Genomic DNA, 12,868 nt, shown 5'->3' on the forward strand with positions numbered 1-12,868 from the left:
ACATTTGAGCAACATGGAGGCTCTCAGGAGGTAACCCTGAGGCACCCTGCAGCTCTAGGCCTAGTTCTTATTTCAGGCCCACAGGCCTACAAGCATCAAGGGCTCATTGTTGGACCATCCTTCCTTATTGGTCTTAGCCATTGCACTCGGGGGATTGTTGCTGTTCTATTAGGGAATGCGACAGAGCTCCTCCAGCCAGGAACTCAGCACTCCCCCAGCCTTTGTTCCCAACTGTAACCACTATGAAAATATCCAAACATCTTTATGCACCCCACACATATGCCCTGGAGAACTCCCTCCCAACCATGCGCCCCCCACCAATAACACCCCACACCAGTATTCCTCCCCCACCACCATCGAACCCCTTTGTGATCCAAAACCTCCCCGAAAATGAAGCCCAATAGATTGCCAGGTTCCGTTGATAGTAAAATGGAATATAGTGATGGGTTTAGAGGTTAGATATAGAATATATACTAATTTAGAAAAAATTAAAGTAAAAATAAATTGGGGTATCAAAGAATTTGAAAATGAAAAAGCTTTGTTTTTGATGTTTTGCCTTCCATCACTGTAATAAGTGTTGCCCTATATGCACATTGGCAAGGCAACTTCTTCCATCTCTTCCTCAGTGTCTATGTCCTTTTTCTTTTTTTCCCCTAATTATTAAGCTTGTCTTCACAAAAGTTTTAGACCACAGTAATTCATATATACAATATATGGTACTCCCACATATTCAACATCAAACACTTTGTCCCTTCTATATAATAATCTATATAATAATCTTTTTACATGTTCATACTATATTTACGACAACTGATGTACAGTTATTGAGACAATAGCTTTCAAACAAGGTTACACTTAGGTTTACAATGTGGTTTATATTTTAGACTATACAATTTTCTAAATTTTAGTTATCTTATGTTTTACATTATGATTTACATTTTAGCCTATAGGCCCCTATACATTTTTTAAAAAATATTTTTATTTATTTCTCTCCCCTTCCCCCCTCCCAGTTGTCTGTTCTCTGTGTCTATTTGCTGCATGTTTTTCTTTGTCAGCTTCTGTTGTTGTCAGCGGCACGGGAATCTGTGTTTCTTTTTTTGTTGTTGCGTCATCTTGTTGTGTCAGCTCTCCGTGTGTGCAGCACCATTCCTGGGCAGTCCTTTCGCTCTGAGGGGCTCTCTTTATGGGGCGCACTCCTTGAACGTGGGGCTCCCCTACGTGGGGACACCCCTGCATGGCATGGCACTCCTTGCGTGCAATAGCACTGCACATGGGCCAGCTCCACACGGGTCAAGGAGGCCCGGGGTTTGAACCGCGGACCTCCCATGTGGTAGACGGACACCCTAACCACTGGGCCAAGTCCGCTTCCCTATAGCTAGTTTTTTGAGAAACCACCAAACGGTCCTGCAGAATGGCTAGATCCTTCTGCATTCCCACCAGCAGTGGATAAGTGTTCCCGTTCCTCCACATCCTCTCCAGCACTTGTAGTCTTCTGTTTTTTCCATAGCTGCCAATCTTATGAGAGTAAGATGATATCTTATTGTAGTTTTGATTTGCATTTCCCTAATAGCTAGAGATTTGGAACATTTTTTCATGTGCTTTTTTAGCCATTTGTATTTCTTCTTTGGAGAAGTGTCTGTTTAAATTTTTTCCTCATTTTTTAAATGGGTTGCTTGCCTTGTCATTTTCAAGATATAGGAGTTCTTTATATATGCAGAATATAATTCTCCTATCATATATATGGTTACCAAATATTTTCTCCCATTGTGTAGGTTCTCTTTTCACTTTTCTGGCAAACTCCTTTGAGGTGCAGAAGACTTTGATTTTGAGGAAGTCCCTTTTATCTGTTTGTCTTTTTGCTACTAATGCTTTGGTTGTGACATTCATGAAGCCATTTCCTATTACAAGGTCCTGTAGATGGTTCCCAACATTGCTTTCCAAAGTCTTTATGGTCTTAGCTCTTATATTTAGGTCTTTGATCCATCTTGAGTTGATTTTTCTATAAGGTGTGAGTTGGTAATCCTCTTTCATTCTTTTATGTATGGATATCCAGTTCTCCAGGCACCATTTGTTGAAGAGGCCATTCTCTCCCAGTTGAGAGGGTTTGGTGGCCTTATCAAATATTATATGACTGCATATATTGAGAACTCTCGATTCGGTTCCATTGGTCAGTGTGTCTATCCTTGTACCAATACCATGTTATTTTCACTACTGTAGCTTTGTAGTATGTTTTGAAGTCAGGTAGTATGATTCCTCCAATTTCATTTTTCCTTTTCAATATGTCTTTGGCTATTCAGGGCCTCTTTCCTTTCCAAATAAATTTCATAGCTAGTTTTTCTAGTTCTTTAAAGAATGCTGTGTTGATTTTTATTGGGATTACATCGAATGTGTAGATCAGTTTAGGTAGGATAGACATTTTAATAATATTTAGTCTTCCTGTGTTCATGGGAACAGGGAATATTCTTCCATTTGCTTAAGTCTTCTTTGATTTCCTTGAACAGTGCTGTGTAGTTTCCTGTGTATAAGTTTTTTACATCTTTAATTAAATTTATTCCTAGGTATTTGATTTTTTTATTCACTATTGTAAATGGCATTTGTTTCTTGATTTCCTCCTGAGCTTGCTCATTATTGGTGTAGAGAAATGCTACTGATTTTTGCACATTGATCTTATAACCTGCAACTGTACTGCAATTTATGAGTTCTAGAAGCTTTCTTGTAGAATTCTCAGGGTTTTCTATGTATAGGATCATGTCATCTGCAGATAATGAAATTTCAACTTCTTCCTTTCAAATTTGGATGCCTTTTATATCTGGTTCTTGCCTCAGTGCTCGAGCAAGTACTTCTAAGACAATGTTAAATAGAAGGGGTGATAGTGGGCATCCTTGTCTTGTTCCTGATCTTAGAGGGAAAGATTTTAGGATTTCACCATTGTAAATGATGTTGGCTGTGGGTTTTTCATATATATCCTTTCTTATGTTCAGAAAGTTTCCTTCTATTCTTATCTTTTTCAGTGTTTTTATCAAGAAAGTGTGCTGTATTTTGTCAAATACTTTTTCTGCATCTATAGATATGATCATGTGATTTTTTCCTTCAATCTGTTTATGTGGTGTATTACATTAATTGATTTTCTTATGTTGAACCACCCTTGCATACTAGGAATGAAGCCACTTGGTTGTGGTGTATAATTTGTTTAATGTGTTGTTGAATATGATTAGCAAGTATTTTATTGAGGATTTTCACATCCAGGTTCATTTGAGAGAGTGGTCTCTAATTTTCTTTTCTTGTGGTGTCTCTGTTTGGCTTTGGTATTAGGGTAATGCTAGCATCATATAATGAATTAGGCAATGTTCCTTCTATTTCAATTTTTTTGAAGAGTTTAAGCAAAATTGGTGTTATTTCTTTCCAGAATGTGTGGTGGAATTTACCTGTGAAGCCATCTGGCTCAGGACTCTTCTCAATTGGGAGGTTTTTAATGACCGATTCTATCTCTTTACTTGTGATTGGTTTGTTGAGATCATCGATTTCTTCTTTTATCAATGTAGGCTGTTTATGTGTTTCTAGGAATTTGTTCATTTCCTCTAAATTGTCTTTCCTGTTGGAATACCATTTTTCAAAGTATCCTCCTATGATAGTCTTTATTTCAGTGGTGTCAGTGGTGATATCCCCCTTCTCATTTCTTATTTTATGTATTTGCATCTTCTCTGTTTTTTTCTTTGTTAGTCTAGCTAAGGGATTGTTAATTTATTGATCTTCTCAAAGAACCGACTCTTTGTTTGGTTTATTTTTCTGAGTGCTTTCCTATTTTTCTATTTCATTTCATTCTGCTCTGATCTTTCTTCTTTCTTTCTTTCTTCTTTCTTATAACCTGCAACTGGACTTTGAGGTTAGTTTATTGTTTCTTTTCTAATTCCTTCTCTAATTCTTCAGTTAGTTCTTCAATTTTAGCTCTTTCTTCTTTTTTGATGTATGAAAATTTTTTTAAAGATTTATTTTACTTATTTCTCTCCCCTTCCCTCTCCCCCTCCCCCAACCCCAGTTGTCTGTTCTCTGTGTCCATTTGCTGCCTGTCCTTCTTTTTGTCTGCTTCTGTTATTGTCAGTGGCACGGGAATCTGTGTTTCTTTTTGCTGTGTCATCTTGTTGTGTCACCTCTCCGTGTGTACGGCGCCATTCCCGGGCAGGCTGCACTTTCTTTCGCGCTGGGCGGCTCTCCTTACAGGGCGCATTCCTTGCGCGTGGTGCTCCCCTACACAGGGGACACCCCTGCATGGCAGGGCACTCTTTGTGCACATCAGCACTGCACATGGGCCAGCTCCACACAGGTCAAGGAGGCCCACAGTTTGAACCGTGGACCTCCCATGTGGTAGGCGGAATTCCTAACCACTGGGCCAAGTCTGCTTCCCTGATGTATGAATTTATTGCTATGAATTTCCCTCTCAGTACAGCTTTTGCTGCGTCCCATAAGTTTTGATATGTTGTGTTATAATTTTCATTAGTTTCAAGGTAGTTATTGATTTCTTTTGAGATTTCCTCCTTGACTCACTGTTTTTCTAAGAGTGTATTGTTTAACTTCCATATCTTGGTGCGACATCTGGGCCTCTGGCCCTTGCAGATTTCCAGCTTCACTCCACTGTGGTCCCAGAAATTATTTTGTATATTTTTTATCTTTCTGAATTCATTGAGACCTTCTTTGTGGCCTAGTATATGGTCTATCTTGGAGAATGATCCATGTGCACTTGAGAAAAATGTATATCCTTCTTTATTGGGGTGTAATGTTCTGTATATGTCTATTCCAGCTCCTTTAATATATTGTTCCAAGTCTTTGTTTCTTTTTTGATTCTCTTTTGAGATGTTCTGTCCAATGGTGACAGTGGTGTGTTAAAGTCCCCCACTATAATTGTAGAGGCATCTATTCTCTCTCTTAGTTTCTCCAGTGTTTGCCTCATGTATTTGGAGGTGCCCTTGTTAAGGGCATAAATGTTTATGATTGTTCTTTCTTCTTGAAAGATTATCCCTTTCACTAATATGTAGTGTCCATCTTTGTCTCTCCCAACAGTTTTGCATTTAAAGTCTATTTTGTCCAATATTAATATAGCTACACCTGCCCTTTTTTGATTATTGTTTGCCTGTAAGATTGTTTTCCAGCCACTAACTTTCAATCTCCTTGAATCCCTGTGTCTAAGATGAGTTTCTTGTAGACAACATATAGATGGGTCATATTTCCTTATCCAATCTTCCAATCTGTGTCTCTTAAAAGATGAGTTTAATCCATTGACATTTAGTGTTATTACTTTCAAGGAATTACTTATATTAGCCATATTTTCTTTGGATTTGTATTTGTCTTATGTTGTTTGATTTTTTTTCTCTCTTTTTATAGTTTCAGCTGTTCTTTTACACTTCTCCAACTCTGTCTCTCCTGTTTTTTTCTTTCCTTCTGCAGAACTCCCTTTAGTATTTCTTGAAGGGCACATTTCTTGTTGGCATACTCTTAGTTTCTGTTTATCTGTGAATATCTTGGCCTCTCCATCATTTTTGAATGCTAGCTTTGCTGGCTAGAGTATTCTTGGTTGGAAATTCTTTTCTTCTAGTGCCTTTACTATGTCATTCCACTGCCTTCTTGCCTCCATGATTTCAGATGAGAGATCAGCACTTAATCTTATGGAGCTGCCTTGTATGTAATGGTTCTCTTTTCTCTTGCTGCTTTTGGTATTTTCTCTTTGACTTGTGCATTGGATAATTTGACAAGTGTATCTTGGGGTAGGCCTGTTGGGATTCATGCTGTTTGGGGTACGTTGTGCTTCCTGGACATATACATTCATCTCCCTCAATAGGTTTGGGAAGTTTTCAGCTATTATTTCCTCCAACACCCCTTCTGTCCCCTTTCCCTTCTCTTCTCCTTCTGGGATGCCTATAATGCATATATTTGTGCATTTTGCATTGTCATTCAAGTCCCTAAGGTACTGCTGGACTTTTTCTATCTTTTTATCAATTAATTCTACTATCTGTTTAATTTCAGATGTACTATCTTCCACATCACTAATTCTTTCCCCTGCCTCTTCAAATCTGCTGTTATTTGCTGAGAGTGTATTTTTTATTTCTTGGATTGTGCTATTGATTCCCATCATCTCCAGGATCTTTTTGCACATGATCACAATTTCTTCTGCATGCTCTCCAAGTGTTTTCTTAATATACTTAATCTCTTTCTTCACTTCATTGAATTGCTCCATGATACATGTTTTGAGAGCTTTAATTACTTGTTCAATGTTCTAGTTCTCTTCCTGGTTTTTAGTTTGTTCATTGGATTGGACCATGTTTTCCTGGTTATTGATATGGTCTGTAGTTTTTTCTTGCTGTCTGATTATTATTTTATCTTGGGTTTATTCGATTGATTATCTTCTTATTCTAGTCTTGGGGTTTAATTAGTTGTTGTTTTTGTGTGCATGTTAAGTCTTCTCTTTGTCACTTTTCTTCTTCTATTTCCTTGTTGTTGCCTAAGTTCCCTTGAAGGAAAATATTAGGTCCAGTGAAAGCAAAAGGGGTAAGAAAAGAAAAATATAATAGTAGTATTGATAGTGAGTGTTAGCAGAAGAACCATGTGAGATCAAGGAGAATGGATATAGAACTCATGGAAGCTGTGTATAGTTATAACCGTTAAAAAGTGGAGTACCTATAATGAGATATTAAAGTGAATATGGGGAGGAATATACTATGAATTAAAAGGTCAGTGTGGTCAGAAGAGAAGAAAAAAGAAAAGAGAGGACAATAACATAAAGAGTGAATAAATGATAGAAAACAGATTAGAGGTATTAGAGATAAAAAGTCAGAAAGATTGGGGGCTAAACAGAGAGAGGTGGAATGTAAGAGAAACAGTAAATGATGGAGGAGAGAATGATGTAAAGGAAAGGGGATTGTGTTGGTAGCCAGAATCAGTACACACAGAAAAGAGAAAATTGAGGATGAGGAAGCACAGCAAATAAGAAATGTTGCCTGCAGCACTAATATAAAAAAAGAAAAAAGAGGAGAAAGAAAAAGAGAAAAAAAAGCAGAGCAGGAAAAAGAGGGGAGAAAAATAAAAAAGAAAAAAGGGCAGTGGGGGGGATAAAGAGGAAGAAAAAACAAGAAAACAAACCAACAAAAAAGACTAGACAAGTCCTCAGGCAAAGAATCCTCTTTGCAATTGAATAAACTGCTTAGGAGTTTGACCTTCCCCTTTCTCCCTTCCTCACTTCATTCTCTCCCAAGGCAGCAGGAAGGCTGCAGGAGGGCTCCTGTAGGAAATTCAAATGGGTCCCTAGTGAACCAAGTCACCTGAGAAAATAATGACTTGTAATTTCTTGAGAGAGCACCCACCCCTTGCCAGGTACCCTAAGTATGCTATTGGAAACCTGTAAAGCATGTCCCACTGTCCCTCTCCCTTGGTCTGCTACAAGGGGGCTGGTTAATTTTCTGACTCCACCTTCTCCCAGGTCAAGTTTCCTATCCCAGGGTATTTAGGTAAATTAGGCTCTCTCACCAGATTCGCCTCTTCTCTATTCCCAGGCTCTCCCCAATCAGCTAATATGCTCCTCCAAACTCAGTAAAAGGCGGAGACCAGAAAATTGAACCTGCACTCTTTGGCCCCTCTGCACTTCCCACCTAACCTCTCCCACTCCCAGAGTTAGTCCATTAACGGAGGGGTAGGGCAATGCTAGATTTCTGTAAGTGCTGGGTGCAGGAAACAGAGGCCCAGGAGAATGTGAACTCAGGGTATGTAAGTCTGTGAAATGTGGGTCACAGGGGCTCAGGGGACACAGGCTTGGGGTTCACACATTTGGGAAACACAGGTCTTGGAAACTCCACCCCATGACCGGCAGTTCTCAGTGAACGCCGCGGCTCCTAGCACTAGGGAGGAAGGGATTTACTTTCCCACAGCTTCCACATTCAGTGTTAGAAACCCGCAGTTCTACCTTGAGCAAACACCAATTGTGCTGCAGTCTCACCAGATCGATGTCCAGACACCTCCCACCCTGCACGTTCCCGAAACAGCCTGCTCTGGTAGGACTCCATCACCACATAGCTGGTCTTTTGTAAGAGAGATGATGATGGTGTACTTACTCAGACACCATCTTGCCCTGCCTCCTCTCTCAAAATCCATTGTAATTTCTTTTTTTCTTCTTTCTTTGGGGTTAGTTTGTTGTTGTTTTTTTTATTAATTCATCCAATTGTGCAGTTAATTCTTCAATTTTAGCTCTTCTTTTTTGATGTATGAATTTATGGCTATAAATTTCCCTCTCAGTACAGCTTTTGCTGTGTCCCATAAGTTTTGATATGTTGTGTTATAATTTTCATTAGTTTCAAGGTAGTTATTGATTTCTTTTGAGATTTCTCCTTGACTCACTGTTTTTCTAAGAGTGTCTTGTTTAACTTCCATATCTTGGTGTGACATCTGGGCCTCTGGCCCTTGCAGATTTCCAGCTTCACTCCACTGTGGTCAGAGAAATCCTTTTGTATGATTTTGATCTTTCTGAATTCATTGAGCCTTTCTTTGTGGCTTAGCATACGGTCTATTTTGAAAAATGATCCATGTGCGCTTGAGAAAAATGTATATCCTTCTTTATTGGGGTGTAATGTTCTGTTTATGTCTATTAGGCCCAGCTCCTCTAATATATTGTTCCAAGTCTTTGTTTCTTTTTTGATTCTCTTTTGAGTTGTTCTGTCCAATGGTGACAGTGGTGTGTTAAAGTCCCCCACTATAATTGTAGAGGCATCTATTCTCTCTCTTAGTTTCTCCAGTGTTTGCCTCATGTATTTGGAGGTGCCCCTGTTAAGGGCATAAATGTTTATGATTGTTCTTTCTTCTTGAAAGATTATCCCTTTCACTGATATGTAGTGTCCATCTTTGTCTCTCACAATAGTTTTACATTTAAAGTCTATTTTGTCTAATACTATTATAGCTACTCCTGCCATTTTTTGGTGATTGTTATCCAGCCACTAACTTTCAATCTCCTTGAATCCCTGGGTCTCAGATGTGTTTCTTGTAGACAACATATAGATGGGTCACATTTCCCTATCTGATCTTCCAATCTGTGTCTCTTAACAGGTGAGTTTAATCCACTGACATTCAGTGTTACTACTTTCAAGGAATTACTTTTATTAGCCATACTTTCTTTGGATTTGTATTTGTCATATATTGCTTGATTTTTTAAATCTCTTTTTGTCATTTTAGTTGTTCTTACACTCTCCTCCAACTCTGTCTCTCTTGTTTTTTTCTTCCCTCCTGCAGAACTCCCTTTAGTATTTCTTGAAGGGCAGGTTTCTTGTTGGCATACTCTTAGTTTCTGTTTATCTGTGAATATTTTGAACTCCCCATCATTTTTTCCCTTTTTTAAAATTTTATTAAAGTTAATAGATCACATACAATGTTACATTAAAAAAAACATAAGAGATTCCCAAATAACCCACCCCCACCCCCCACCCCCATCATTTTTGTAAATTATATTTTTTGAAGATACGTACATCACAAAAAAGGTTACATCATAAAAAACATAAGAGGTTCCTGTATACACCCATCCCCCCACCCCACTCCGCCACACCAACAACCTCCCCCATCACTGAGGCACACTCATCACACATGGCGAACACATTTTGGTGCACTGCTGTACTACGTGGATAATAGTTTACTCTGTACATCACACTCTCCCTGGTACATTCAGTGGGTTATGGCAGGATATATAATGTCCAGCATCTGACCCTGCAATATCATTTAGGACAACTCAAAGTCCCCAAAATGCCCCCTCATCACATCTCTTCTTCTCCCTCCCTGCCCTTAGCAACTATTGTGGCCACTTTCTCCCCATCAATGATACTATTTCTACTATTAGTAGTCATAAAAGTTTTATAGTAGAATATCAGTAAGTCCACTGTAGTCCATATTTTATTCCTCCATCCTGTGGACCCTGGGATGGTGATATTCACTCCACCTCTATATTGACAGGAGTCTTAGATTTCACATGGATGATTAATGTACCTCTCGTGCTTGCAGTTGTAGGCACTCTCAGTTTCTTGGTATGGTGATTGACCATCCTCACCTCCCTGTTAGCTGACCTGTGTATGTCCAACGAACCAGAGAGTAGGAGCTGCAACTCTGCTGAGGCTCAGGGCCCAGCTGGCACATGGACAGTCCAGAGATTCAAGTCTCCTGAATATACACCAATGCTAGCACCAACCAAAGGTTCAGTAAAAATGACAGAAGAGGCATATGTAGAAAGGCCACATCTGAGTCCAACTCCATCATACTCAGGAACACAAATTCCAAAGTAGGGCCCACTGACATGGCACTGGTTCCAGAGCTATCTGCCATGACCATGTCCCTATGGGCCTCTGTAGCCCTCAGGAGAACTAATACCTGGGGTTGTATCCACTTTGGCTATTTCTGGGGTCCTCTAGAGGAGTGCATAAGTGTGACCCCTCTGATGACTTCCAAAGTCTTTTTTGAAGACTCTTAGCCATATACACTCATTTGTCTTTGCCATTTCCCCCTTTTATTCAAGGCCAAAAAGCAGTTTTTAACACATTATCCTACTTGTGGGCTGAGATATTCTGCTGGTCTGAGTTGACCCTTTTATTCAAGGTTGTCTTCTATTTACATCACCAGCTGGTGCTTGCTAGTAATCCCTTGGCACCAGGGAGGCTTATCCCCTGGAGTCATGTCCCATGCTGGGGGAAATGTAATGCATTTACATACTGAGTTTGGCTTAGAGAGTGGCCACATCTGAGCAACATGGAGGTTCTCAGGAGGTAACTATTAGACACTCTGCAGCTCTAGGCCTAGTTCATATTTCAGGTATACAGGCTCATCAGCATAGTCATCAGTATCAAGGGCTCATCGCTGGGCCATCCTTCTTCATGGTCTTTGCCATTGCACTTGGGGGATTGTTGCTGTTCCATTGGGTAATGTGATAGAGCTCCCCTGGACATGACTCCTGGAGATGAGCCTCCCTGGCACTGAGGGATTACTACCAATCACTAACTGGTGATGCAACTAGAAAGAGACCTTGAATAAAAGGATCAACTCAGACCAGCAGAATATCTCAGCCTACATGTAGGATCATGTGTTAAAAGCTGCTCTTTGACCTTGAATAAAAGGGTGAAATGGAAAAGACAAATGAGTTTATATGGGTAAGAGTCTTCAGAAAATAGTTAGGAGGTCATCAGAGGAGTCATGCTTACACACGCCTCAGCAGGATCCCAGAGACAGCCAAAGTGGATACAACCCCAGGTACTGATTCTCCTGAGGGTTATGGAGACCCACAGGTCCTCTGGTCGTGGCAGATAGCTCTGGAACTCAGTGCCATGTCAGTGGGCCCTACTTTGGAATTTGTGTTCCTGAGTATGATGGGGTTGGACTCAGATGTGGCCTTTCTACATATGCCTCTTCTGTCACTTTTACTGAACCTGTGGTTGGCAGTGGGGTTGGTGTGCACTCAAGGGACTTGAGTCTCTGGACTGTCCATGTGCCAACTGGACCCTGAGCCTGAGCAGAGTTGCAACCCCTACCCTGTAGTTCTTTAGACTTACCCAGGTCAGCTAACAGGGAGGTGAGTTTGGTCAGCCACCACACCAGGGAAACGAGAGTCCCTACAACTGCAAGCAGGAGAAGTGCATCCGTCATCCATGTGGAATCTAAGCCCCTTATCAATATAGAGGTGGAGTGGACATCACCATCCCAGGGTCCGCAGGATGGAGGAATAAAATATAAATTAGAATGGACTTACTGATATTCTACTATAGAACTATTGTGACTAGTAATGGAAGGAATTATAGCATTGGTGTGGAGAAAGTGGCCATGGTAGTTGCTGAGGGCAGGGAGAGGGAGGAGGAGATGTGATATGGGGGCATTTTCGGGACTTGGAGTTGTCCTGAATGATAATGCAATGACAGATGCTGGACATTGTATGTCCTGCCATTGCCCACTGAATATACTGGGGGAGAGTGTAAACCAGTATGTAAACTATTGTCCATGTTGTACAGCAGTGCTGCATTGGTGTATTCACCAATGTAGTGAATGTGCCACAATGATGAAGGAGGTTGCATCTTGATGTGGATGGAGTGGGGTCAGGGGGTGGAGAGTATATGCAAAACTCTTATATTTTTTGAATGTAACATTTTTTGTGATCTATATATCTTCAAAAAAACATTAAAAACAATTTAAAAATTGATGTGGGTGGGGGGAGGTGGGGTATATGGAAACCTTTCATGTTTTTAAATGTAACATTTTGTGTGCTCTATTAACTTTAAAATAGATAATTAAAAAAAAATAAAAAATTTTAAAGTAAAAAAAAAAAAGATACAACAAAGAAACACAATGAGAGACCCAACAAGCAGGGAGCAGAGGTGGCTTGAGCAATTGGATGCCTCCCTTCCACATGGGTGTTCCCAGGTTTGGTTTCTGGTGCCTCCTAAAAAGAAGATGAGCACATAACAAAAAAACAAACACAGAGAGCAGACAGGGAAGCAGATATGGCTCAATGAATAGAGCTTCCACCTACTATATAGGAGGTCCAGGGTTTGATACCCAGGGCCTCCTGGCCTATGTGGTGAGGTGGCCCACAAGGAGTGCTGCTGTGCGCAAGGAGTGTCGCCCCACACATGGGTGCCCCCTGCACAAGGATCGGCCCCCACACAGGAGAACAGACCTCCCAGGAGTGGAGCTTTCACACAGAGAACTGATGCAGCAAGATGACACAATAAGAAAGACACAGAGATGATGTGAGACGCAACAAACTAGAGAGTTGAGGTGGAGCAAGAGAATGGTCACCCCTCTCCCACTCCGGAAGGTCCCAGGATGGGTTCCCGGAGCCACCTAATGAGAGTACAACAGACACAGAAGA

This window comes from Dasypus novemcinctus, chromosome 11 (genome assembly GCF_030445035.2).
Source record: "Dasypus novemcinctus isolate mDasNov1 chromosome 11, mDasNov1.1.hap2, whole genome shotgun sequence".
Classification (NCBI taxonomy): Eukaryota; Metazoa; Chordata; class Mammalia; order Cingulata; family Dasypodidae; genus Dasypus; species Dasypus novemcinctus.